Source organism: Colossoma macropomum, unplaced genomic scaffold (assembly GCF_904425465.1).
Source record: "Colossoma macropomum unplaced genomic scaffold, Colossoma_macropomum, whole genome shotgun sequence".
NCBI lineage: Eukaryota > Metazoa > Chordata > Actinopteri > Characiformes > Serrasalmidae > Colossoma > Colossoma macropomum.
The window spans coordinates 26,018,142-26,046,124 of NW_023494805.1; the positions used below are offsets into that span (position 1 = coordinate 26,018,142).

The 27,983-nt window shown below is 39.1% G+C and overlaps 1 protein-coding gene across 3 annotated transcripts in view; it reads right to left on the reverse strand.

Annotated features, from left to right (window-relative positions):
• Positions 1 to 27,983, reverse strand: part of col4a6 (collagen, type IV, alpha 6) — a 117,385-nt gene that overhangs the window by 60,507 nt on the left and 28,895 nt on the right. The window lies entirely within an intron of this gene.

Genomic DNA, 27,983 nt, shown 5'->3' on the forward strand with positions numbered 1-27,983 from the left:
AAAGAGATAGAGAGAGAGAGATTAAAATCTATGTCCTGTGGCCTCTCATGCAAGCATGGAGTTGTGTGAACAAGGCAAGCAGGTAACAGAAGCTACTCCATACTTTGTGCATATGCCTCAGAGCAACTGCTACAGAACCAACACTTCACCCACAGTGAGTCACTGAATTGAACACTCACTAATCTACACTGTTCCAAACAGAAGCACTATCTGCATTCTAGATTTCTACATGGGGATGTGATGGCACAGCAATATAAGACAGTGCCATAAATCTCAAATGGACAAAGATTTTAATGGACATTTCCTATCCACGCTCTGCCCACAAATGCTATTGCCAGGCAGGACAAACTCTGGCAAGCATTCCATTCAATCTAATGATAAATTTGTAGTGTACAACTGGATAGGTTAAAATACCTACATCTAGGGCATGTTATTTATTTTAAAGCTTAAAGAGAGGTCGTGTTGCTAGATTAGGTATATTTTTGTGTCATGTAACTGAACTAATGCTAATGTGGTGGTAAATTTGTTGTTAACCTGTCTAGTTTCAATTAGGTATAACAACACAGTCCATAACATAGCATTATAAACTGCAAACTCAGCATTATGTAGCGACTCTAATCAAGCACTGATACAGTCGGCTGTGAATAATTTAAGTATTTTGACAAAACCTGAATTGTGCACTATAATTTATCATTAGGTGAATGCACTAAAAAAGTGTTACTTTGAATATACTTGATATAAATGTGGTTCCACGTGAAAAAAAAACATCAACACAATTTCTGCCAAAACTAAGTACAATGAAAGGTAGTAACTGTGTAATATATTTCATTCATGTGAAACTAATGTAATATTTGTATTATGTATATTCAAAGGGATATTTTTTAACAGGGTGAGTTTTTTTTCTGTAAATCTTGTGCAACCCAACAGCAGTTGCTATGAAAAAAGGACTGTGACAACTTTTAAGGCTGGTTTCCCAGTCCCAGATTTCCCAGAAATTTAAACTTACACTAAAAAGAAGCAGGTAAACCAACACAGTGTCCTCTTTTTCAGAACTATGCTTAATTTGGAAAATACACAGAGGGACAGAAAAGACAGGGAGATTTATCAGCAGAGACAAATACATGTCTTTCTGAAAGGCACATGTAAATGCATGCACGCACACACATACACCATTAAACAAAGACATACCTATTCATGAATGCCTTTTCGTTAACAATAACAGCTCTGTGGCATTTTGTGTTAAAAGACTTAGGACATGATTGATTAATCTGTCATCTACTGCTTTCCCCTGTAGGCCCCGTAGGAGATCATAGAGTTGGAGTTGGCATGGCATTCCACACATGACACCGTGCTGAATAGCCTGTGGTGCAGAGTGCATGCCAAAACAGCCACTCTGGAAAAAAAGGCCTCATCCACAGGTAGCACTCAGCTTACACACACTGTTAGCGAATAAGTGACTGCAGACACACATGCACACACACGCTGTGTGATGAGCGCTATTGTCTGCCTGTGCAATGCTCAGATTCCATAGTTTAAATACCTTCTCCATTATAATTGCTAATTCCAGTAGTATAACAGTAGCACATTACAACACTGATCTACACAAACACACAAAAAATCCATTTAATAGCTCTCAATTCCTCAAGTACTACCACATTTCACACTTACTATGCAGATCTGCACAAACAAGAATTAGCCAAATGGCCAAATCTGCAATACCACATGTTGTGTCTACCTTACAAATGAATGAACCAAAACTGATGTAGCTCTCTAGGCAGATCATAAAACTATATAGAAGAAAATATGGGTCATTCATTAGTGAGATGAAAGCTTCTTCTTTCTTTACAACATCTTTTTATTATTAATTAATTAAATTATTGTGGGGTTTTCGCCCAGGTTTCTCCCGAATTTAGTTGGGTCCAATTCCGCCCTATCAAACTATGCTAACACAACGTCACTGGACAGCTCAACACGCTTGGAGGAGAAGCCTAACTGCCAATTCTGTTATGTCAATTAAAAGATGGCCACATTGACTAGCACTGTGCTGGGTGAGAGGGAGGGCCATCTCACCCACTCAGGGAGTGCAAGGCCAATTACTTTCTCTTGGTCCCCCAGCCACTGATGGCTGTGGCATCATTGGGAATCAATCTTCCAAACTCCTGACAATTGGGCCAATGCTTAGAGTTTGGCACCAGTAAGGAGTAAGATTATAGGTTCAATTGGATTTTTGATGCTGAGGTCTAAATTTGATTCCATTTTAAAACTTTTGTGTTTAATGCATTGATTCTACAGAGTTCTAGTTATAAACTACACAGATTGGTTTGGCTTAGGAAAATGCAAATTTTATCTTGAAACAAAAGTGCAAATTAGTGACCTTAACAACACAAAAACATCGGCTATGGCTGAAAGATGAATCGTTCTTACACAGCAAACGCAATTTGAAAGAGTGCAATTTTCAAATTGCAAGCGTGGCAATTTTAATTATAGCCTACATCATCAATAACATTGTCCTGATCTCATGAACAGCCTGTGGACAGGTCATGTCAGAATTTTACAATTTCACACTCAGACTTTTTTACTTCTCCTGAAGTAACACAGTCTTAAATTCATTAAGCACCTTTCTCCCACAATAATTTAAAATGTACCCACACTGAAAGTCATGATCTGCCTCAAAAATGGCGGAGCACTTTGTGCTGAGTGTAGAATTGCCAGAGAGCACTGCACTGGCATGTCTAAGATTATGAGCAATGTTTTTATGTTTATTAATGTAACACATGATCGGGATCCTGTGTGAAATATATATGTTGGAAATTGAAGTATATTAGGTAAACTAAACTGTTGAACACAGCTTTTAGGATTGTAGCTGTTAGCGCTACCTAGCCTAGCAGTGTCCTCTAAAGAGCAAACTACGTGATCTTTGCAATTGTTGAAATCTGTGTTTATAACCCTGCTTCTGGAGATCTATAGCTCTGCACGGTTTCAACTATTCCTTACCTTAAAACACCTGATGAAGCACATCAACTGATAATCGAGCCATTCATGGGCTGAATCAGGTGTGCTCGAGCAGGACATTGTTGAATATGCTGTTGCTCAAGGGAAATAATGTTAAGGTAGCACTGGCATAAACACAGTGAAGAGTGGAAAATACAGCGTATTGTTGCCAGCTACGAGTTGCTGCTGCCATGAGAGTTGACAGACGGTTGTCTTTAATCACTTCAAAAGGGAATAAAGGCGACCAGTCATGGTTGGTCGTTACATTCTGGGGGTTATAGAGGGTGTTATGTCAGTCTTTTCTTGTTTCTACCCATAGAGTGCCTCTGTGTCAGTCACTGCAACAGGCTTCCTATTGCACCACACCCGCTTACAGAATGTCCAAATCAATATCTTTGCATTAACACAGTGAAGCAACATTTGATATTTAAGCAGTTTAGTTCCACTACCAGCCTGCCTAGTTAGCCCTAGAGGACACTGCGAGGCTAATTAGCGCTAGCATCTGCACACCCAAAAGGTGGTACAGCTTCTTTCAACAGCTAAGTTTATATTCTTCAGTGTCCGGAACAACAGTTACATCGTTTTACACAGGGCAACACAGGAACCTAAACATGTGTTGTATTAATAACTTAAAAGGAATACGACAAACATTGCTCATAATTTCCAATATGCCAGCAGAACACAGCACCCAGCAGCACTCATTACGATGAGTGGCAACTTGTTCAGGAGTCCTGTCACTCCAAATAAGTTGACAAATACAGAACGCAGGTGAACACCCTCTTCTTAGACCCGTTCCCTGTTAAAAAGTGCCAAGTCAGAAGCAAAAGAAAGATTTCAGAAGTAAAAGAGTGATTCCAGAAACAAACGTGTCTCAGCAAAATCGGCAAATATAAAATGAATGAAAGCAAAGTCTAGCAAAATGAGAAATAATTTATATAAAAATGAGTGAAAATGAGTAGAAATCTTCTTGAAAAATTCTCATTATTTGTTTTTGCAAAATTTTTTTTGGATATTTTGACATTTTGCTTGTGGATTTTATTTTATTTGAAACTTTTGGCACAAAATTAACTCCATATGCAGAGAGCCACATATAACACACCCCCAAACTAGTTAGAGGATAATTAAGGCCCCAAGGAGTAAATTTTGCCAATAAAAGCACTGATGATGTCTCTTTAAACCTAGCCAATCTAACTTCTTGCCGGCGATACATTTAGAGACTTCAGTTTTGTCCACTTTAACTCATTAACTCAAGGGATGCCTTCTGGGCTTAGTAAACAGTATCAGTGTGTGGACCTGGAGCTTTCTGTGTACAACTGGGTTTTCTATCACTACGTAAAACTGATAATTATATCAGTGAAGATGAAGAGATATAGCAGACAGGGAAAGAACGAGAGAGGGAAAGAGGGGGAATAAGTGGAAAATGGGCTAGAAATCTGGGGATTGCCCTCCTCATTCATGTCTCATTCATGCCTCTGATCTGCTGCATAGTGATAATCGGCCTGACAGAAGCAGGCCAAGAGAGAGAGAGGAGAGAGGGAGAAAAAGCGAGAGGGAGAGAAAGGCGAGAGAGAGAATTACATAGAAAGACTGTAAGTAAGAGGGAGAGACAGAGTTATAGAGAGAGACAGCGAGTGTGCAAGAGAGAGGGAGAGACTGTGAGTGAGTGGAATAGTGAACAAGTGAGAGAGAGTGAGTGGCACAAAAAAGAGAGAAAAAAGGGAGAGAGAACGAGAGATGGGGACAAAGAAAAAAAGGGAGAGAGAGTATGAATATGCTCTGCCATAACAAAGAAGATGGAAAAGCATAAACAGCACGAGTGATCAGCTAGCAAGAAGAGACTACAGCACATTCTAACCACAGTGAAGGAAGGATTAACCCTTTAAAGCCTAAGAGTCTGAACTTCAGCTCCTCATCCTCATAACTACAGTAACAAGTGTTTCAACACTCCTGATCAAATTAGACGTTTTGTTGATTTTCTTAGTGAAATTAACACGTCCTCTATAGAGAACCTCAAATATGGCACTTTTTGCGCACAACTTTATTGTTAACAATTTATTTGCTGAGTTCAATACATTAGAAAAAATTAAATATAAAATGTTCCATACATTTTGCACATGCCAAACTTTATGTATTTACTTTTTCCACATGTTAAATTCAGTAAATGAACAGCAACTGGGCATTAAAATGTGCAGGTTCTTATTGTCAGAAATCAACAAAACATGTAATTTGACCAGAGGCACCTACAGTTTGGCATACAACTGTGTAGAACTTACGGATTAGTTCCACAATTGTTACCACGACTGCATGATTTAAGCAAAATACCATGCTGCAGTAATAATACTACACACTGTGATGGCGATATGCCTTATCATTAGATTCAACAGATACTGGTGTATTCACAATGCCAAAGGGTTTCAGAGTGACCTGCATTATTTTGACCAAAACCAATTACATGAAAGCCTTGACTTATCAGAACCCCCACAGAAGCACTCATATTTACATATGGTCAGAATGCTCACAGTACACATTAAAACATTTAATGATTGGTTAGAGGCTTATTTGCATATTGCAACCTCCTGTGATATTAATTGTGATAACGATTAACAGGTGAAATATTGTTCTGCCCTAGTAATTTCATAATAGCTACTGAATAGTAAGTCTTAAGATAAGAACAATAAGCCTAGAGATTAAGGGTTGAAAAGCATGAGCACGGGAAACACTCGGCTGTGAGTGACACATTGGCACATACATGGCAGACAGCATGAATGAATGAGTAAACTAGAATCTCCTCGACCCTCCAGCTCTAGCACAGTGTCCAGCAGAACGAGCTGGAGGCAGGGAGGGGCAGTAGGGCAGGGAGGGAGGTGTTAAAGGAGAAAGGGATAATTCCCCTCTTCCTCAGTTTTACCTGACCAATCCCATCCCTGCAGGGCTCCTTTTGTCACTTTCTTTTCAGTGTGATTAACCCATCTGGCGCAGGGCTGAAATGGTATATCTGCACGAGCTTTTCCCCATGTGAGACGGAGAAAGCAGCCAACAGTGAACAACAACAAGCTTTTCAATCATAACGCCACACCTTGACATTCCTCTGCCGTTTCTTCAGTGACTCTGAAAGGAGCTTTTGGGAATTGGACAAAAAGTGGAACTTAAGAAGGAATCTCTCTGCACACAAACACAGAAGGGAGTAGATAGCTTTACACATACAGCAAAAACATCCCCAGAGGCTTTTTCTTTTTTTCACTGTTTTTCATAGTGAATGCGACCTCAAGGGCCTCAAGCCTGGAAACCTGTGTGTGCATGTTGCTGCGAGACAGTGCGCATTCATGAGCGAGTAGCTTGCTTTTACACGTGTAGCTTGCTGTAAATCTCTTCACCTTTACCCTAATACTGTATGAATAAATGACACTTTTTACACAGAAGATTCTCCCATAAACTAAACCTCCTCAAATAATTAATGCTGCTCTATGTGAGATCTGGGGATCTGGACACCTCTCTGGTGTAGACTGTAATTGCACACAACATGCAAAAGAACATTCCATGATCCCTTCCCAGAGTGGAGGAGTCTGATGATTGCCCATAGTTTTGTCTATTTTTCTAAAACCTAAAAAAAGCACTGGCACCAAATAAGATGAGGATCAGGGAGATAGGTGCCCCCTTTTTTAAAATAAGCAAGATAAATTTTGGAAGTGAGGGGATGACTGTCACAAAGGATATATAACCTATATTTTGATGACATTTGAAGAATTAATTTGACAATGAAGAATTTATTTCGGTGGCAAGCAGTGAAACAAAACCTGGCAAGAAACTGATAAACCGTATGAGATATGACATTACACCTTTTAATAATATTGTTTACTTTTGTTTGTTTATTTACATATTGAGTTGCAAAACATTTATATATAACAATATTTTAACTCGTAACTGCAGGTGTACTTTGTTTCATCTAGCTTTACATTTGATTTACAGTATGCAGGCTTTAGCTTCTCAATGCTGGTCTCCCACAGTTGTCAGTTGAAATCTACACCCCTGTACAGGAGCCAACTTCAAATACTGAACATGTCATGGATAACTGACCAGATTGTGGTGAGGAGAAAATGTAAGTTTGATTTTTTTTGCCAAACTTCTAACTTTTAAAATGACTAGTAACATTTCAGTAAATCTGACACCAGTAGCTAGAATTTGCAACTTCTACTAGACATGCTCTTCTACACTCACCAGCTCAACAGGTCTCCAGAACTTTGATGGAGATAATTGCACATTTTCATGAACTGACCTATGACACCCTGCATGTGTGCGTGCACAAACACACACTTGTGCACACATGCAGGTCATGCTTCCCCTCAAGCTCTGGGGATTATGTGTCGTGCTAAGGATCTCCTCACATCTCCTTCCCTTGAACTGCACACATCCATCAGTGCAATCCATCTCTATGAGCGGCAGAACGAAAGAAGGGCAAAGAAAAGAAAAGAAGACGGAGGGAGCATGCTGGAGAGAACAGGAGAGTGTTTGCACAGCAATGATTTTGAACACATCGTCTGACAGCACAGTCCACCAACCAAGAACATGAATGCAGCAAATCAAACATGATCTGGTGTCAGACATGCAAATTCACAGAGATGGCTCAGGGTCCATTTCAATAGTGCTATGCAAAGGCTCACTGAGGTCACTTGTCTACCTGCCTGCAGCCGTTTGTGTGTAAAAAGTGTACTTAAAAAAAAAAAACTAAGAAAAGCATTGAGTGAGAACTGATAGAACTGTGATACTGTCATGGCGATTGCATTTCTTACTGGATATCATCATTATTTAAAGAACACTGACCATCTGCATGCTTCATTACAAAGAGAACATAATGTGTCCTATTTACCTGGATTTAGTGCTTTGCAGTTTGTAAAACGTTAAATAAAAATCACTGTATTTACAGTTTTTATAGAATATTTAAATGTCTTTATCAAAACTAAATAATGTGATGTAAAATGTGTTGAAGTGTCACGTTGTTCTTCTGTTTAATGCATGCAATTACACAGTTCCACCGGAGAGGTCTCCACATCCCAAAATCCTACATAGTGCAGTTTTAAATTGGAAAAAACATTTGTATTTCAAACTAGTCTTAAAAGTACACTGAAACTCTACTGCTCCAAAGGTGGCTTAAACAGGTAAAACGTGCTGATAAGTACTGCACTCAAGTAATTTTGCCAGTTGTTCCTTCAGTTTTGCAGCTTTTGCAAAGAGCAACTGTAAGATATTAAAAACATTTTCAAAAACTAGATGTCTCCAAACTTTTAACAGGCATGCAACTCTCTGCCTTTGCTCCTCTTCCCAGAGCCCACATGCAGATGCAGCTCCACAGGGTATGGAATACAGTTTATGGAAAACAATGACAGGCCAATGGCATTTAACATGAAGTATATTTTTCTTTCCCAATCTTATCTGCTTGGCCCTTTGTCACTCCGTTCTACAGTGGGATGTCTATAGCTCTGACCCAAAGGTAACATTTGGTCAAAGATCTGCTTGCCAGTGGCCTGAATGTGGCCTTCTCTCACAGCTGTGTTTGAACACTTCAATGTCCACAGTTTACCACAAGCTGGCCCGGCACTAACAGCCCCCACTCCCCTCCTCCATCCACTAACTCCCCTGGCCCAGAGTCTGCTGTATGTTGTAAACTAGACCACCCATAGGCAAAGCAGAGTACATATGGATTCAGGTCTCTGGAGCTCAGCTAAACAAGAGGGTTTGTGAGATAACATCAGTCAAACTGTGAGGCTAAACAAGTTGACAGCGCAGGCTGGCTCCACTGAGCTTTTTATCTTGCTTTTGGATGCGCTTTGATTGGCTGCATGATGCTGAGTACACATAAACCATAAACATGAGCGCAGGGATGCAGCATGAGCGTTTAATCCACTCACTTTAAAAAATGAAGTGGCCCAAAGTCTTACACCCGGCATTTTTTGCCATTTCGGCACTAGATTTGTCTTTGCTGTATGACATATGCGTTTGTAAACAAGATCTAAACACTGACAAATAATATAACATTTCTGAGTGCTAATGGGATTTAATCTAGGAACAGGGTATTGCCAAATCACAGTTTTCAAGGAACACATCCACAGGGCAAGAGTAACTGGCTCCTGATTGCTATCCATCCAATTATAATGACTGCATTGCAAACAGAGTTGAAATTCTGACGATAAAGGTTGAAGAAACTGTACCAGCAACACCAAGATATAGATTCAAATGGGTTAGGAAATGCAGTTGGCATTCCATATAAAATAAATTCAAATAAAAAGAAGGGGAGAGAGATTTCCAGGAAATTTCAAAAAAGATCAAATAAAAAAGAATCTTGACAACCGTGCACTACAATCACTTCAATCTTTTAGTTTACTTACATTTGCCAGTGTCCCGTTGATGTATTTTAATTATGTGATGAAATTATCTGCACATTTTAATCAAGAAAATCCACTGCAGTTTAGGACTGTCAACTGAAAACAGATATCAAATGTTATTTCAAGTTTGTTTCTTTGTCAAAATATATATATGGATTTTTAACAGATGATTTTTAAAGTAGACTACATTAAAGCATTTTTCTAAGACAATGTTATGTGTCCTAAATCCCTAAGTACCCTAAAGTGGGTACTCCATTTATCAAGCATCCCCAAAAGCTTCCAGCATTACAAGCTAGTGGTTCTTAGGCGTAGGGTGTTAGATGGTTGTCTAAAAAGCCTAACACAGGCTTATTGTAAAATATTTTGAGAATGACTCTTACACAGTATCCTCTATGCCAGTGATACTGCATTACAGGCCAGTGAAACAGTAAGTGGCTCAGTTAATGGAAGCACAAGCCAAAAGTACAAGTTAAGGCAAAGAAAGTCTCTAGCTAGAAACCTGCGGTTACAGTGTGTAGCACCGCTTAGCCAAACAGCTAAACTAGCAGCTTAATTCACTACCGTACATGTATATTAACGTTACTGCGCTAGAGAGCGCCTGCATTTAAAGATTTGGCTTATCAGAAAATTCTGCCATCTCAAGCAACTGTAGAGTGAAGCAGATAATGTATTTACGCCTCTTAGCATTAAAAGTAGACATGTTGTTCAGAGTGGCTGAGTTGCTTAAGAGCTCTTGGATGTCAAGTCAGTTTTCATTTGAATTGACATTTTCTATATTTACATTTCTATTTTTTTCATTGAATTCAATGAATATTAAAAAGCCGCATTTTGTTTTGACAGCCCTAATGCTGTTGGTTTGGTGTGGAAAACTACACTCCATAGAACAACCACTTTTAATTTCCTAAAAGGAACCTTTCAATGTTTCCATGAAGATTCGAACTTATAAATGAGATGCATAGTGTGAAGAATCCATTAAATGTTTAAAGAATCACAAAATGTAAAGATTCTATTGTATTTAAAGGTGTTCCCTAGAAGCATACATCTAAGCCAAGAACCATTTAAGAACCTTTATTTTTAAGACTGCATGTAAGCCACAATGCTCTCCACCCAACTACCTCATACCTCCTGCGTGCAAAGAGTCAACCAGCCTATTTTAGAATAGACTACTTTTTCTTCAGATCACAATGAGCTTCAATTAATAACTGTTCTGACATGCATGCAGACAAACACACCTTGTCAACAGTAATAATACGTGTAAGACTGTGGCACACTCATGCCTGGTGCACGCTAAGGGTACATGATGGAACACAGGTAACATTAAATTAGGGGATTTACCTGGGCTTCTGTCTCACCTGTAGGAGAATTTTTGGAGTTTAGAGATGGAGCGAGATTCTGCCACAGGCTAACTGAATCACGTGTGTACATCTGAGCATGCTCAGTATACATGGGTTTGATGCTCACCCTACTTTGGCAAGCCCAAGCACCTGCATACCTCAGGCTAGTGCTCCAGCATGCCCAAAGTGTGTGTGTTGACAGTGCAGGCCAGGCTGTTACTCATAGCTAAATCGTTTTCACTGCATCAAGAGAAAGTTTTATTCAAGACAGTCCAATCACAAGTTTCCAAATGACCATTCCACGCACTGCCCACAAATCTGTTCTTTTGTAGCAACTGTTGAGGAATTGGAGAAGCTTTACAGAACGTTGGCACAAATTCCATTCAAAATAATACATTTAGGTTGTAGCGCTGGGACGATTAGTCGACTACATTGACTATAGAAACTGTCCATGTTGAACAACAAAACAAAACAAAACTAAAGCACCCAATTTCTAACACATTTTCTGCTCCTGCTAACAGTGGGAAGGTGCTTGTAACGAACTAGTTTAAGTAACTAATGCAGTGGCAGTAAATGTAACATTAGGTAACGTGTTGTAAAATAAACATGGAAGTGATGAACATTTCAGCAATCCTGTGAAGGAATAAATCTGTTTTAGGATACTTATGGATAAAGTTGCATGCGTTGCACTTACATTACACAAAATCTGTCATTTAATCACACATGTGCCAGTCGTTCAAAACAGCTATACACATAGCCTAGACAGACATGCCTTACTCTGAATCATATAAACAGAGACAAATATAGCAAGTAGGTAAATAATTCAATGTAATAAATGTACCAGTAATAAATCTATTTAACATAATAGTAATGTAAACAAAAGAAATTTTATATTTGTTATTATTATTTTATATTTCGTATTATTACATACTAAAGCTTATTATCCAATAACTACATTGACTTGAGGCTTGAGGTATTCTTAGGTTACAGAAACGTGTAATAAAAATTTGGGCCCGCTGGCAGGCCCATGGCCATGTAAGGGGTTAATCAATTATAGAAGTAATCATTAGTTAGCCCTATTAGGTTAGAGTTTAGATTCTCTACATAGATTAAATTTCCACTTTAAAATGCTAGGCTACCCAGCAGGACTAATGTGTTTGTAGCTCATCAAAACTGGACAGGTTGGGGGAAAAAAAAAAAACTTCACTTTAATCTATCCTAAGAGTCCGACCTGTCATGCTCAAACAAAATAAAAATCATTTGAAATGAATGTGCTCTCAACTTCCCATTTTTGACAAAGTTTTGCACTACAATTTATCTTAAGGATGAATGGAATTGTGAAGCCTGTCCATTTTTGCAATAGTTTCTACAAAAAGCATATGTGGGAGTAGCGTAAATGGGTCAATTGTAACAACATCTGGACACGAAAGCTTCCTGTAACAAAACTCTTTCGTGTTTATGAACGTAACCATGCTGCTCTCAGAATAGGACATGCACAGCCCTAGAGGCGGCAGTCAGCAGAGTGATCAGCAATGACCTCATCTCGATTAGGCTGAGGATCCTCGCTCATCATGGTGTCTCTGCTCTGTTGACGTTCTAACTTTAGCTGTGCTACCCAGAGATCACAGCGCTGGCCTGTCATCTATCATATCACAGTGTCGGAATACGAGCTTCCTGTTCCCATTCCCCCTCAGACATTTTGGCAGGCCAGACAAAGACGCCATGTGCGCTCAGAGGGAATGCTGCGGACAGCAGGGTTAATCTTTTGCAATGTAGGTTAATCAACATTTTTGATGAGCTGCAAAATAAACAAAATAAAAAAACAGCAGTAACTCTTTTTCTTTTGCAAGTCACCAAAATACGGGTAAATAAGTGAGAGTGATAAGACCTAAAAGGGCGTTTGAGCCTGAATGGTATCTATTCATCAACGGTGCCTTCTGTCATGCCCTCAGGCAAGAGGTTTGTTTGACCTACAAACTGAAACAACATGTAAACATTACTTGCAAATGCATTTTATGTTGATGTAAAAAAAGTTGGAATATGCTGACTCTACTCTATTTGATCGAAGGTTAGTTCAATGAAGTTCAATGAAGTTCAAAATGCTTTATTTCTTTGAGCGTACACTATTCAATCAATCAGCTCTGCTGGACTACTGACTAAAGGCTGCACCTGTTTTTCATTAGATATTATTACATTTTCATTAGATGGTATATATACTTGCTTGACCTATCCATTCTTTGCAAAGTCTTCTGTTTATACACACTTCTGAGCCTTGTTTAATTCTTCATTGTTGAATTATCTGCTCATGACCATCTTTCAGTTTTCCTTTGTTAATATGTGCTTTGTTGCTCTTGTAGCAGTGGGTTTACCTTTGGACTGTCCTTTGGACTTTGTACTTGGATTCTGAAATGTTAGATTTGCCATTCTTCGCATTGACCTTGTGCTTGCATCCTGTCCACAAGCTTGATATGTTACAAAACCTTACTCTGAAAACCACAAATGCCCTACAGCTAATCCATGTGCCGACGATGTTCCCTCATCTTGCTGTAAAAACTTGTTAAAAAAGATAGATATCAGTACCACAAAAGGTCCATGCTCAATCCAGATAACATCTTAGGTCCACTCACACCCGACCATAAACAGATTTGGTCACAGCTATGGCTGTGTCAACACACAGAGCTCATTCAGAGTTCCTTATCTCAAACAAACAAAGCAAACAAACAAAGATGGCAATCAATCTAACTAATAATTCTGAATTGACAGAGTAACACCCATTTTCATGAGACATTCATTAGGCAATAACATGCAGAAAGTATAACCAGAACTGCCATGTTTCCTGCAGGAAATAGTATGGCTGTCCATATTTAAATCCCATTAAAATATTAAATTGCAAGACTGGAAGTATAGCCAAGCAACTCACAGACAGCTGACTAAAGTTTTTTTTAACCATGTAACTTCTGCACTATTTTCACTGTAGTTATGTAATAATTCCTAGTAGTTACTGAATAATAAGCCTCACGATAAATAAATATGATTCTGAAGTTCAAGACTGTAGTTGCAGAATAATTTGCAACTACAATACAGTGCAAAAGTTATTGGACAGTGACACAGCTGTTGTGTCACTGTCCAGTAACTGTGACTATGACCATGAGATTAAAGTGCAGAACATCTCTGTTTTAATTCAGTGCAATTACTAGCGGTCTGCACTGTGCATTGTTTAGATTGCCAGAGCCAACATGGCCATCATGATCCAGCCTAATACTGTGAAGAATACAAACCAGAAGGCCACTGCCAGGCTGCCGGTGTGAACATTACCTACTTATGCTCAATCTCACTGATGAAAGGCGAAGCACAGTCCTCTCCACTCCAGGCTATAATTACCAGCACTAAGTGGTGTGGCACTAATAATGCTGTTTGAAGTGAGGAGACCAGCCCAGGGGAAGTTAAACCCCCTCCAAATGGGACACATATCAACTGTGGCAGTGTTGCCAGGTGTCCGTTTTTTTGACCCTAGGGCGAACTTTTTAAAATGTTAACATGCAGTCATGGATTTAGTAAGTGGTCTAACTACTCTTTAAATCGTTAAGCTGATGCTTGTAACTAAGTGGGCCCACGTTGTAATGAACTTAATGTCTGAGCTCAGATTCACTAAGACAAAAAAAAAGCCTGAGTCATGATAATCACAAAATGTGACTAACATGTGAAAGGTAGCTTTCAAATAAACACAAATGAAATAAAAATCTTTGAATTGTTGACTTTGTGAGATTGCATTTTTTACATAGCAAAATAATGCCACGGCAGCACTGAGACATCACATGATCAACAAAGAGGAGCAGATTAAATGGCAGAAATAGGCATATTTTCGTGTCAGCCTTAAAGGGTTAATTGGCTTCTTCTGTGGAAACCTTTGCTCCAGTTGGTAGGCTGGCTTAGTGTTTCTCTCTGGTGAAAGGGTGAAACCTAAACATGAATCTGAAGAAATCAAGGGATATGTTAAAAAGCAACCTGCAGGAACATGTTTATCAGCACTCTATGGTACACACATAAAGAACAAACCTCAGAGGATTAAGTCTTTTACTTTGCACACTGTTTTCTCAGTGCTGGATAATGGATGACCAAAAGATCTGAAGCACAGTGACTGTGTGATGTTGCACAATAATCTTGCATTTACAGTAATTACACATCTTGCAATTTGTATTATATTCTCATTCTTCATATACAGTCAAGAAAAGACACAAAGAAATATACTTTTGACGCTATCACTGCATAACAATTCTAGGCCTGGGACCAATTATCAGATTCTTCATAGGTACTGACGATGGCCATGCAATTGTTAATTGGATTTTTTAGGGTTTTGTCTTCCTTTCTGTAATGATGAGTGTTCTGTGCTCTGATCAATGGTCTGAAACTCCTTGTTTTTAGTAGTCCTTGTTTGTAGTCCCTGTTTTTATTTACACACACTGCAGTGAGCTCCTTGTAAACCTTGCAGTATAAGCCCACCACCACACAGGAATACATACCATCAGAAGCAGCTTTGAATTTTATTTAATATTTAGTCATCATGAAGACTTTTCACAATTTTTACAGATGAAGTGGATGGGATTTTTAACAGCCAGAAACTTCACATCAAGTTTGACATTTTGATATGAAAAGAACACTCTGAATGTGAGAGAACTGGATCTATCAGGTAGTTACGACAACTAAACCATATTTTGTTTAGCCAATATGACTGAAATAAATCCATTCTGGTATAAATAAAAAAAAGCTCTACAGAGCTGATTGAGACTTCTTAGCAGTGCTGTGTGCGCATTACTCCTGGCCAACACAACAGGATTTTTAAAATTCCACTAATGCTGAAAAAGTGAGAAACTCCAAACACAATGACCGATTCCACTAATCTTTTTTGCCTTTCGCCATCCTCAGTCATCAAAGCCCCCTGCACTACAACATTTGTCTAGAACAAAACACCACACACATTCAGATTATTCCCCTGAATCAGCAACCCTATCAATGACCCTCTCTCAGAACCAGAGATCTTGCTAAATTTCTTGACTTTAGACCAAAATAAACATGACAGACAATAACATTATTACACATATTGCTATGCAAGGTATGTCTGAATTTAACAGCAAAAAAGTGAAGAATATTAATATAAATCTAACAACAAATACATTTTTATTCTTTTTACAGTGAAGATTCTGTTTTAAAAAAAAGACTTTTAACCTTCTATTCAGCTTGATTCTTCATTCAGCTCGGGGTTCATTGGCTAACAGCATTTCAAGCATGATGTCAGCAAAGTAATTCACATTAGAGGATCAGTGACTGCACCAAACTACAGGATGTGGATTCACTAATATTTTCGGTTCAAAATCGGGCCAACTGTGAATAGATCAGAGAGGTAAAGACTGGATTCGACACCCCTCACACCACAGGATAATCTAGGAACATGATTGTTTAAGACCTGAGGGGCAATTTGGCCTCAAAACTGGCCCGATTATATTGTAGTGTGAGCCAGACATTAGTGTTCATGTTTACGTTTTCAGAAGTTGACCTTTTTCGTTGTTGTTGTTTTGTGTCAAATCTCAGACTCAGTGTGAAGAGGCTTTATGACATTGTGCCCGCTCTTACAGAAATAGAAACTGTCCTAGATATACTAATTATGTGGCTGTAGTACATGCATGGTTTTAAATAACAGAAATATCAATATTAATCTATAAATTAGCTCTAAATAATCTAGCCATATTACAACAGAACTGGGTCACAATACAGTGTGTGCGTCTTCACATTGGGCAAGCTTGCATATGTGGTCTATACTAAGGTGTATATTTAGTTCACATTAATAGGGTGTAGAGTGTGTCCTCTTTGAGCATGGCATTCCCCTCTCTCTCTCTCTGTCTCTGCTTTGGCTGTGCTCCACCAACTCAGCTATTAATAGAAAGAGGATGTCTCACCGCTCAGTGAACAGGTGAACGGAGCCAAGGGTGAGACTGAGGGAGGCTGGTTTGACTCAGAGATTTGGTGGGTGTGTGTGCACTGGTGTGAAAGTATAAGGGCTATGACTATGTGTCCAAATACAGTAGATACAGTATGCACACGAGGATGTGGGTCTGTGCAAGACCACTTAAGAGCATGTGTGTGTGTAGTGGGTGTGTGTATACGTGCTCATCTACAAAGCCAGAATGTAGATGAGTTGACAAATTCCTCATTTCTAGTCTAATACAAACAGAGAGTTGGCAAAGTAGCCATATGCTCATGCTCTCTCTATGCCTCTCTCTGTCTCTCTCTCCCTCTGTCTCTCTCTCTTTCTTAAACACACACACACACACTCTCTCAGCTGCAGGTGACCTGTCTTGTTCCGGCTGACTCAGCTGCGGTGAGCTCACTCTGTTCTCATTTGCTCTCGGGCTGAATCATACAGACAATACAGGGAGGGATCCCAGACAACACAAGATACAGTGCCAGCCAAACGCCTGACACGTGAATGTGTATGAGTGTTTTGTAGCTGGAAAGCATGCTGCTACTTGTATGCAGCCTCACCCTTCTCCCTGTAGGGGGCGATATGGTGGGTGGAGGAATAAAAGTGAAGGAAAGGCTTTTTTATGTGTGCTAAGGCTACACAATAGGGGCAAAATACTAGTACTGTGATTGTATTTACACACATTATAGTATTTTAACTCACAATTAATTGTCATATAAAAAATTGAAATTAATATTACATACAATTATTAAAGTAAAAATCTTAAGTGGCTAAACTGGCTGATTAGCTGTCTTGCTTCCATGCCGTCAATACTTAGTAGCTTCCAAATAATGACAGAGCTAGGTCAAACTAACCGCTGCACTCTAATGGCTTTTGCTGTTTTCGTAAGACCCACGATGTGCCTCAATAAATGTGTTTTCAACTTTGTTTTGTTTACATGTATTTCCCTCAACCCAACTGATGACAACTTCACATTTTATTCGTTGCGGTGCAAGTAGATGATTGATAAAGCTAACAATTGTGAAAAAAGAAACACGACCAGCTCAAATCATGGCAATCAGTTGATTGTGTAATAATTGTGACAGATCTGGTAGCTATACGCAAGAATGTTTCGTTGGGAAAAGTGTAGGGGACGAGAACCAAACTAAGGTATACATATTACTGTTGGTGTAGCACCCTGTTACCAGTCAGTGTTTTTGCTGTGAGCAGCATTGATGTCTTTGTTTTAATTGAACATAGTTGCTTTGTTCATGTTTCTCCAGCGACTCAAGAGGTAGTCCGATAAATTTAGTTTTTTAGTGGCTCAGTAGCCATAGTTAAAATTAGCAACGCAATTTGAGACACATCCAGCAGATGTAGTGATCTACGATCACCTGAAATTATGAGTGAATTGTGGAAGACTACATGGCCCTCAAAAACACTCTGGAGTTCCATTTTACGATTCGAACACTAGAAGAAAAACATTAATAATGCCCTAAAATGCAAATAGGGCCCATTTTGGTCACAGCCTTAGGCTGGTTCTACATACATGAAACCTAATTGTACTTGAGTTACATAAAGTGAAGTGTCAAATATATAGTAATGATACATAGACAGGCAGATCAAACATAGATATATAGCTATGGAAAAATGACAGCTGAAAAAATATACAAGAATGATAAAAATGCTGCAAAATATGTACGACACATCGTGGACTATGTTACAGTAAGAACAATACAGTGTATCAAAAAATACAAGCTGCTAATTTGGCTAACAAGTGGAGTAATTAAATGTGTTGCATGCAACTTTGTTTTTGAATTCCTCATGTAACTGTAAAGTTGCACAGAAATTTTGTTGCAGGTAACTCTCATGCAATAAGTTGAATGGAAGTTTTACCATGTAAAGCCAGCTTTAGATTCATCAAAGACTTTACTTGCATATTGCAACCCTGCGACAGCAGCAATGAAAAGAACAATATCACAACAATGATATACTGTGCAACCCTACTGTGAGCTCACAAAAAGAGAAGAAATGCCAACCTTCACGCACACACACATCTTCTAAGTACAAGCATGAGGGTCTCCCTATCTCAACAGGTGGTCCTCATCTAACCAGTCTGACTTTTATTAACCTTCCCTTCCTCCTCTCCAAGAGTAAGAACTATCCATCCCTCCCTCCCCCTTGTCCTCTTCCCCCATGTCCCTCCAAACAATGTCCTCTTTCACAGAGGCTGCTGAAGGGCTGTGGTCCGGCCTAAAAGATCCCCCTGTCTGACATGTCTTTTGTTAGGGCACTAACTCCTCTTCTTCTTCTTCTTCTTCTTCTTCTTCTTTTTGCCTAACAACAGAGTTACCTACACACCATTAAGCCAGTCTGCCTTTGATGGCAGCCAGTGAAATACGCCCAGGGCGCCGAATAGAGCAAGAGGTGGGGTGAGGGAGGAAAGGAGAAGAAAGGAGGAGGGGAACAGAGAGAGAGGGAGGGAAGAGGAAAAAGAATTAGATAGGAGAAGAAAAGGAAGGAATCCCACAGAAGAAGAAAGAAGAAAAAAATGAGAAAACAGCCCTCCTGAAAAGCACCGGAGCACGCAGTGTTGACATTCGTGTCAGTTCGTGCGTCTTGTTATTTTTCTGCATAGCTGCTGCAGCTGAAAGAATACAGTGAGACCTATTGGGGCTGGGCCGGATGCAGCATGGAAGCTTGATTATGATAAATGGCAGTAAACAAAAGGCAGAAAGGATGAGGGAGATTTACACATTTACCTTCAGTCTCCAGCCAGGATTTCACAACTAATCTCTTAGCCGTAGAGCTGTTGTGGTGACAAATTAACAACACTGCAACGTCTGGGTGCCACACCACCTTGATATGCGAAACCCTGGAAGTGTGCAGGGATTATGGGGCAGGGTAGGTTGTTAGACTAACATACATGCAAAACTTTAACATTAACCCTGTGAATCGGAAAGTACAATGCATTTGCCTTCTATACTGTGATATACTGAAACACTGTGTCAAGGAGGTGCCCACTGGTGCACAACATCGTATGAGAAAACACAACTCTTGTCCTTCACAGGGTATTAATGTGACCAGGAACTTAAACTAACCAGGTAAAAAAGTTTTGATTTCAGCATGAATTCAAATTCCCAAGTTTATTATATCCTAATATTTATTATTCAGTAACTACACGGAAAACAATGCAAACACATTGAGTTATCCTTAAGTTATAGGACGTAAGAATAGCCTGTAGCTTCTGGGTATTTAAGGGGGTAGAAAAGAACTGTCCTATCTGTCTTTGGACTAGGCTAACTGAGTTCTAGTGCATGCTGATTATCATTACTGCCACAAAATATCACCAGAACATATCATATCAACACAAAAAAATGGCAAGCTTGTATATACCTGAAGCAAAGCAAAGCAGAACTTTTACACAAGTGGCAAGCAGCAAACAGCAGACTTGAATACTAAAATTAAGCTACTTGTGTGCTTGACCGCTGATGTGCTACTCGTCACACACAGCCAGCATAAAGGCTACATTAATCAACACAGGGATGCAAGTGCAGAGCAGAAGCAGCAGGATTACTACTTCTGCCTTAAAATGAAATGTTGACCGACTAGGCAGAATGAAAAAATGTGGAAACAAGATCTAAAAAATAACTAAAAAAAGTATAATTCATAACTTTTAGCCTAGCACAAAAGACATAGTGACTAAATAAAGTGAAAGAGAGGAAACAAGGAAAAGAAAAAATTGAGAATGTGAAAATTGATATATATATATATATTATATATATATATATATATTTAAAAAAAATAAGTTTTAATAAACTGTTGGTGAAGTAAGCAATCTGGACAAGCGCAGGGTGTGTAACAATAGCTCTGTTCAGTGCGTAACTTTAGCTTGCTGGTCGTCACAGCAGTGGAAATTTGCAGCTCTGGGGTACATTCACTAGAGCAGGTTCTGTGCGTCCCCAGGCTCTAGATGCATAGCTTTCCTTATTACAAATGTCAGGCTGGTCCTGAATGCTCACGCCAGTCATTCTTTCAAACTTTTCTTCACCATCTTTTTATTTTCCTAGTCAAAGGCAAGTTTAAACAGACTGCAGTGAGCTCTACTACATTCTGCCCTGTCAAGAGGATGAGTTCAAATCTATCCCAAAGCAAAACTTCCACTGACAGATGGAGTAGAAGAGAAATAACAGCCGTTGTGGTTGTTTGATGCCATCAATCTATAAACCACATGATATGCAACTCAGTCTCTCAATGGCAAATTCATAGAATTCTAAAAAATGTGAAAGAAAAGTGACGCTACTATTTAAAAGTTTCAAATCACTGTTTAATAATATACACCCAATATTGTTGTATGTACATGTATGAAATGATTCTAATACGATGCTGGTCTCATAGGGCCAGATTTTTGATGCTGTGGAATCTGTCATGGTGAAAAAAGGCACAAACTCCTCTATAAAGTACGCTTTTAAGGACAGGAATGTAACCAATAACACACTAAAAACACTTTGTTAGCGAACAGAACTGTTTTTCCTGTGTAAGAAGTAATGCCTGTTTTTACCAAATGTAATATCTTCTCCCCACACGTGACACACATTTGTAGGCATCCATGGGCTACTAAAAGTTGTCTGCTGAACAATGTTGACAAGCACACCAGCGGCCCCTACTTTGACCTCCACCTTCACAAGACATTATTATGAACATTGTTAAGTCTTAGTTCATGACATATAGTTATAGTATCACTAGTTCACTGAAAACAAAGCAGGAAGGAAATGACCAAACGACCAGAGCTAATTAAATAATGGCTATAATGACTTGAAAGCGACATACCTCGCAGCTCTTAGAGCTGAAGTGATTTATGAAGGCAATGCCCTGAGAGTAAGAGTGTAAAAGCAATAAGAAAGCCATACGTTCCTCCCCTACTCTTTCTACTACTGTGATTTGTCATATTGTACACTTATTACACTGTTTTTTCTAATGGCAAGATTACACTTATACACTTTCTAAACTCATCCATGTAGTTGGTTAAGAAAGAAAAATGCAATTCAGTACAAAAACATTGAAAACACTAGTCTATGCTATATACCATACTAGAAAATGCTATGTACTATACTTTAAACTGCTTATGTCATTATTGAAGCAAACTTAATATTGACTACATTTTTTGATTTTGGCTGTTATTTCTACAAGCTTCATTCTAAAACTCAACGGTACATGGATTAAATGTTTTATTTTGATAATGGGTGTATATGCATGCGCACATGTGCACAGTGTCAGCCCCCCCACCATTGTCTCACACACCTGACCAGATGTGCCAGTCTGCTGGAGGTCATACATTGTTGAGGGAGGTCACAGCAGCAAGGGAAAAAGAGACAGATGATGGGACTCTGGAAGCAACTTTCACGAAACCAGGTGTTATCCCAGATTGTCCGTAGTAAGTCTGTGTCTCAGCACAATCTCTTCCCTTTCAAACACTGTTGGAAGCAACCTTCTAAAGAAAATGTTAAATAAGAATTTGTTTGGCTTAAGGAGCCACCAGTGGCTAACCACTACTGAGTGAAATGCTGCTTCTAGAAGCTTAATGCCTCAGGACCAGCTCCCTCTATGCATATTGTGTCATCAGCACAGAACAAGACGCAGGAAACAGTGTGCTTTAGAGGCAAATGCTCTTTTACTGAACAAGCAGCAAAGGAGAACCATTGCTCAGCGCTGCTGAAATGGCTGAGATACCAGGTAGGCAACTTCTAGCCATACATCTCTACTTGACAGTAGGCACTACCACTGCACCATCTACCACCCCAACCCGACATAGTATAGCACAAACAACACATGTGTACATCTTTAATTGAACCACAAAAACTTATTTACAAAGAATGTCTCTCCTACGGTGAACATGGCGTTTCCAAAGAGCCTCCTTGTATGGTCGTTCCGCATGGTCACGCTTCCTACGTGCACACAATATTCTATAAAAGCAACTGCAAGGCTGAAATAGAGATGCCCTGTAAAAAACCTGGAACTTTCTTGTGCTTTGCTAAATGTGGACTGCCATAGATTGTTTGGTATCTCCCAGTAGCTTCTAACATGAGCCATTTCTTTTTCAAAGAAGATGAGGTGTGTGACCCCAACCTGTTTCCCCCCAGCAAGAACATGTGCCAACCCTCAGATCAACAGAACAATCACTGTCTGTGCTGTGGTTGAGAGAGGGGATGAAATGAACTGTCAGTTTTGGGATAATAGGATTTTCTAGGAATGCCCATGAGCAAGAATGGTGGTTAAAGGGTACGTAAGGCTTCAGGAAGTGTCATTCTTAAAACAGACAAGATGTGAGGTAAACCTCGTCGGCATCTGGAGCTAGTTCGGCTTTGCTAGTGGACTTGGAGTGTTAGTGTTAGAGGGCGAAGAAGTGTGTCCACATGTGGTTTCCAGGGATGTGATAGAAGTTAGAGACCACCCTTCATTTATTTAATTTCCAGTCCAAACAGCCATTAACTGCAAGTTATTATTTTTTTTCAGTAGATGTTTATGTAAAGATCAGATATATCAGATAATCCTCTTACACAAGGAAGGAGAAAGTCAAAGGAAAATTATTAACAGGTTATTATTAAAGGGTTCTTCGCATTGTGAAAGGGTTCTTCAGATTAAAAAACAATGTGTTAAATATGGTTCTACATAGAATCTTTTTGAAGAGTTCTATATCGCACCAAAAGGGTTCTTCTATTGTTGCGATGTCAGGCTTATTACAATAAAAGAACCCTTTTTGGTGCTATACAGAACCATCTACAGCACATCCTCCATCAATCTGAAGAACCCTTTCACAATGCGAACAACCCTTTAATCATGCAAAGGGTCCTTTGAGTGTTCATAGTTCTATACAGAACCATTTTCTTTACTAAAGAACCCTTGAGGAACCATAATTTTTAAGTGTGTACTCAAAGCTTTCATTTATCAGACAGGGAAATCAAGCTCCACTCTCCCACTCACATGGGATTACTTGGATTGTGAGAAGTAGAAAATCTAACCAACTTCTAAGACTGAACTTCAGAGGTGTGAAAAAGATCCCTGCAGATTTCTTTGAAAAACTGAAAGCAAGTCTCCCAAAAAGAAGTGGAGCTGTAATTGAATAATAGCTGTAATTAAACTTACAATAACTGATATTATATTTTGTTATTGAGGTTTTTGTAGAACTTTCTGTTAATTATCTGTTTTCTTCTTTTTTAGTGATGCTAAAAAATAAGTAACTTGGCCATTTTGACTGGAAATTAAGTAAACGAAGGGCAGTCAGTACTGTGTATCTTCAAGCATACATGCTTGTTTTACTGTAGGAGATCATAAAAGAGGTCTTACAACAGCATGGACACGATTCTGTACATGCTTTTCTCAGTGAAATGCTGAATCTTGTGCTTTTGTGAAACAAGCATTTAAAAGAAAGTCTTCTTAGAAAATAGACAGCATTTTTATCCCATATCTATTTTTTTCCTCTACCTTAGCTTCACCCTTATACTCTTTACTTAACACTCCAGCACTTACATTGCCAAATAACACAGGAAACATACAGTAAGAGAAGAGAAAAAAAAAAGTAATCCCTTCCTGACAAATACTGCGCACAGATTAGGATTTCTCTTTATGTGACATTTTACTGTGCAAGTGGCAACAAGACCGATGTATGTTTTTGAGGGCGTGAGGCAGTAGGGAAAAGAGTGGGTACACAGAAGTAGGGGGGAGGGAGAGGAGCAAGAAAAGCAGAGTGACAGGCTGGGGTGGGGTGTCAGATATATGAGCACACATTCCGCTCTTGGTCCGCGACTGGCAGCCTCTGTTTTTCAGTCACGGCTCAATGATACAGCTCTACGGTTGATCGGCACCAAATGCAGCACACAGCAGCCCTCAAATAAAGGCCCAAGCAAAGGCCTTAGCTGTGCAGTACATGAAGCCGAAAGCGCCTCTCTGCTTTACAGAGGAAGATACTCATGCTCCAGGCTTTACTGTACCATTCTACTCTTTCTTTTCTGATGCTGAAAGCTTGAGTATTAGCTGATATGGATCCGATCCAATATGTGTTTTTATTACTAAGCTTTAAAATGAGCTCTTTATTTTAAGTACTTCATTTCTGATGTCCCTTTAAAACTACTGTTATTAAAGTTCAAACAAACACTTGACTACCATACAAGAAGAAGCACATAGCTATCTACAAATGCATGACTTACACAAAACCTCATCCAGGAACTGAACTCACATCATGTTTAGATGCTTGCGCCACTTGGGGGCCCAAATAGTGTAATTCTGCAGACATATTTAGAGTGCAAACATGCACAGAATTACACTTTTTGGGCACCCAGGTGGCAAAACTGTCCAAAAATCATGTAAGTTTGATCTGTGGTGATGGCCAAGCCATCCGTTCCCAGGAATTCAAAAGTGAACAGTTCCATGTGAAAATGCTGTATATCCATTTGTAAAAGGTTTGGATATAATGAGTTTTTGAAAACTCAAAAAAGTCTTGGTGGGTAGGATGGCCCTCCCTCTCCCCCATCATTAAACGCAATACTAGGCAAAGTGGCCGTCTGTCAGCTGACAAAAGAGAATCGGCAATTAGTGTTCTCCTCCAAGTGTATTGAGCTATCCAATGAGGTTGGGTTAGCAACAGTTCAAAAGATGCAGTGGTTGGTTTGTCGATACAGAAATACCAATATATTACAATGACATTTTCCTTCAGAGGCTTTCCAAGGGTTTGTTAAAGAACAAGAAGGTAGATTCTTTAAGTGGGATGAAAAATGTTTGACACAAAGATACACCTACATAGCCTGCAGGTAGTTGATTTAAAAGCAAGATAAGCTCAAGTGTGGGGGTAGGGGTGGGACGGAACTGTGTGTGTGTGCGTGTGTATGTATGAAGGGATGAAACATTTCAACAAAGAGAAACCTGTCTCGTGCATGGAGATTAAAGGCTCACCGTCGTCTCTGCTAATATCTCCATGACGACAAGACAGAAGAACAGAGAAAGCGAGCCAGAGAAAGAGAGGATATATGAGAGAAAGAAACCCCCTTCAACATTCCATAAGCCACTCATACACCGAGAGCTTTGTGAGAGGCAGGAATTCCAGCAAGGAAAGATAGGAAGAGACGATACCTGAGCAGTTTACCATGAACATCCGCTATGACATCAAGCTGAAGTTATTTTTATTTCTTATAATGCTGAAATCATCAAACCTCATTACAATAAGGTACTAGCAACACATTCATTCAAGCAAGCTGACTTGGTGTGCACCTTATCTTATGCAACCATCGGAATCTGTAGGTTGAAAATCATTCTACCCCATTATACTTTCTGAATTTTCTCACCGTATCTGAGTAACAATGGTTGCTGAGTAACAACAGTGGTCACTTTACTTTCAGCTCAGTTCCATACTCAAAAATAGAAGATCTGAACATATAAAAATTCAACTTACAATCTTTCCTTCAGTCAGATCTAGAAAAACAGCATCATGCTTGTAGATAAAACTATGTACCTGTACAGCTTTTCAGGTACCTTTGGTATAAAACATCACTTGTGGTAGAACCTTTTTGGCAGAAGAAACTGTATTAAAAACAATATTAAAAACATACATTTTAGTAACGATGTTCAGGGCTTATATGCTTTACTTTTTCTTTACTTTGCAAAACAGTGCAACTATGATAATCTGGGACCAAATCACAGCCATGTTATTCACAATCTTGAGAATAACATGCCCCTTTGGATTTTTATTGATTAAACATAAATGGGTGATTTTTGGGTGAAATGTTTTTAATATATGTTAATTGTTCAGCACAAAGCACATAAACTATTTTGTAATTGTTTTATTTTACATTGAATGAGTTCATGTAATTTATGAAGCACATCTGATGTCAAAATGTCAGTTTTTTATGTTCCATACATTGCAATCCTCAGATGCATAAAAACCATTACTACACTACAAGATTATATTATTTCTATTAAAATAGCATGAAGACACTACAGAGATTGCATAAATATTAAATAAAAAATGTTGATCAGTCATTTATGGTTTTTTCTATAAATGCATCTGTCTCACATGTATACATCCTTACTGCAACACTAAACTTGCAATAAAGTTTTTTCAAAGTCAATCAAATCAAGTTTCTAAGGAAACATAAGTTAGCAAAAGTGCACAGTCATAAAAGAGTGGGAAACCTAAGTCAGGTGTTCCTGAAGTAATCATCTTTTTGTATTCAATATCTTCTGTATGTCCTTACTGTAGTGCTTATAAGTAAGTTTGAATTAGGCCTTTAAACAATATGATATTCCAGTTTTGAACAGCCAAAAGTGCCCGTAGTTGCAGAAACACCCATGTACATGCCTATTTCATTATCTTTAAAGTTGACCTGCACAAGTGTGTCACCTTTAAGCCTCCAGGCCTCTGACTTTGCTGCAAATGCAATACTTTATCACAGCGAAATGTGCGTAATGCAGTTTGGAAAGTCAAACGGAATTGACCCCAATTACTTAAAGATGGCCTAGATTCCAAGAAAGATACACTACACTCAGGTAAGAGGACTATTTGTCATCTCTTCTGTAAATTACAGCAGACATGTCTCTTCCTGAATGAGAACTGGCACAGCCTTCTTTCAGCTATGTAGAAGCTGAAGTTCTCAATGTTCTCTCTTTTTTTACATTTTATATCTCTCTCACACAAATTCCTAAGAGATCAGATAGGCTATCCCCACGGCAACTCTGCCACCCAGCCCTGTCCTACATATATCATTATGTGGATTAGCTACTACTGCCTAGTTGATAATGAGGGGGATGAGACTGAAAACTCCCTTCACACACAAAAAAGAAACACATGTATGCATCCACGCACACACATAATCACATCCCCCAAATACCCAGACACTGAGTGGAAGAGTGATAAAGAAAGGATTTTAGAGAGACAGAAGTTGAGAGGGGAAAAAAGGCCTAGCTCATGAATGGCAGCTCACAGTGATGCTGAGCTCATAAAAAGCTCAGGATTTGCGACTGGCATCCTTTTGGCCCGTCACTATTGAAAAGTGTTCTGTTTGTCCACTTTTTCTAAGCATATAAAAGAAGGTCGTGACTGCGACAGAGCCTTTTAAACGTGTATAAATCAATCCACCTACTCCGGTCCTGCTTTCAAATTGTGCCGAAAGGTGTGAACACCAAAGCCAGGGAGGAAAAAGAGAGAGATGGAGAAATGTGGGAAAACAAAGGCATGGAAAGAGAAAGAGACAGGGAGACTTAGTGAGCTCGAGAAAAACGATGTGCACAGCCTGGCAGGAACATCCAAGTCACAGGATTGACCTCAGGTCTCTGCAG